The sequence below is a fragment of the Cucurbita pepo genome, unplaced genomic scaffold (genome assembly GCF_002806865.2).
Source record: "Cucurbita pepo subsp. pepo cultivar mu-cu-16 unplaced genomic scaffold, ASM280686v2 Cp4.1_scaffold000356, whole genome shotgun sequence".
NCBI classification, from domain to species: domain Eukaryota; kingdom Viridiplantae; phylum Streptophyta; class Magnoliopsida; order Cucurbitales; family Cucurbitaceae; genus Cucurbita; species Cucurbita pepo.
In genome coordinates, this window is record NW_019646593.1 from 22,868 (window position 1) to 24,862 (window position 1,995).

General features: G+C 33.6%; 1 pseudogene; it reads right to left on the reverse strand.

Moving 5' to 3' along the window:
• Positions 1-379: 379 nt before the first annotated feature.
• The window catches only part of LOC111785069, an 11,961-nt pseudogene continuing 10,345 nt past the window's right edge, over positions 380-1,995 (reverse strand).

Sequence of the window (1,995 nt, forward strand, 5' to 3'; positions counted from 1 at the left end):
GAATCTTCCTTTAAGATCTCATGGAGTAGGATTTCCTGGAGTTGAACAAGGACATTTTTGAAGCTTCCCTAACATTCGATTGAAAGCACCAAGCTTCAAATTGGTGAGCAATTTTGTTGTATAAAGCTTTGGCCAAAGTCGTCTTACCAATGCCTCCAATCCCATATATCCCCACCATGTAGACACCATTACATGGCTCATCCTGTTTCGAATAATCGGAATTTGACCTTAAATTTTCTAGTTGAGAATCAATTCCAAGGCGTGCAAGTAAGATTTAATATCGACAATACTTCTTTTACAAGGTCAAAAATTTGCAATCCCATATAAGATTTGATATTTTGCAATTTTCAAGCTCAAAAATTGTGAACTCAACAAAGTGTCAATGATTTGGGGAAGAGCATACTGGATCGTTGGTTGGGTCCCATTTATTGGGTAACATTTCAATTCCGAAACACCCATTAAGACGAAGATGACGAAGATTCAGTAGCAAATAAATGGTACTAGGGAGGGAGATGAGGTTTGTGCAACCTTCAAGGTCTAACACAACGAGATCACTAAGGCATCCAATTGTTGAAGGTAGCTCCTTTGTGGCCGTAAAATCCAAATCCAAAATCTTTAAAGATTTCATGTTTTCGGCAATTTTTAGAAACTTTTCGAGCTTAGAACACCTAGATAGTTTTAAATATACAAGGGACTTTAACTCGAGGTAGCTTGAAAGTTTTTCAAGGTTAGTGCATTTTGTAAGCTCTAAGATACGAAGACTATCTAAAGCTCTAATAGACTCAGAATCACTCTTTTTATGCAATTATTGAGATATAATTTTTTAAGGTTTGATGATGGGGAGAAGTTTGTAAGTTCCTAAAGTTTTTTTTTTCTTTCTTTCTCTCTTTCTTTCGGTATCTAAGCTTTAAAATTTTAAGAGATTTCGACTTGAGATAGCTTGGAAACTTTTTAAGATTGGAACAATGATTAAGGTATAAGGTAACAAGCTTACCAAGAGAAACAATTGACGTAGGAATGGTTCTCAATTTTGTGCAATTGTCAAGATACAATTCTTCAAAGTTTGACGATATTGGAGAGAAGTTACGAATTTTCTCTAATGAATTAGAGTAACTAAGATCAACAAACTTCAACCATTGTCAATCCTAGAAAAGAAAAATCTAATTTAGATAAAATATTATTATAAGAAAATCAATGAAAATTTTCGAATCATAAAAGTAGCAATATAATTATCTTCGATTCTTTCCCCAAATTTTTGATGAGGCTATGTTGCAAATCTAATCCAACAAGATCTTTTGTAATAAAGAAAGATGGCAAAGATTTTTAAGCAAATCCACGCCATTTTATCCACTTAAGTTATTCTGTAGATATTCAATATTGGTGAAAAATATTGCATTTTGAACCATTAGCAATCTTAGGTTTTTCATGTTTCTAAAAGCTCGAGGATCAACATCCAACCTTGTGGGTTTAGGTAACTCCAACTTTATAGCTTTAATTGCATCGGTTCCCTACAAACTCATAGTTTAGTAATTCAACATTACTATCGACTTACTTTGACAAACATACTTGTCCATTCTCCTTGGTCGTATCTAGTACAAAGGAAAGAATCCAAAACAACAAGAGCCAATGAATGACCTTTTACAATAACTTGTAGCACGTTTTGAAACATCTAGGTATGTACTTGGTGGATGACTTTTCTTAAAAGCGTGTGAACTAAAAAGTTTAAGGGCATCATTGTGATTAATTCTTTGAATACGATACTTTTCATCAAATTTGTGGATAAAAGTAAATGACGGGTTCTTGTTGTCACAATGATTATACTACCAGCGTCAAACCAATCATGTCTACCAACCAATGCTTCTAACTGCTCAAGCTTATCCACATCATCTAGAGCTATAAGAACTTTATTTGAACGTAGTCTATTTCTTACCATGTTGATTCCTTTATCAAGATTTTCAACCTTCAAAATTTCCTTTAAGATCTCATGGATCTAGT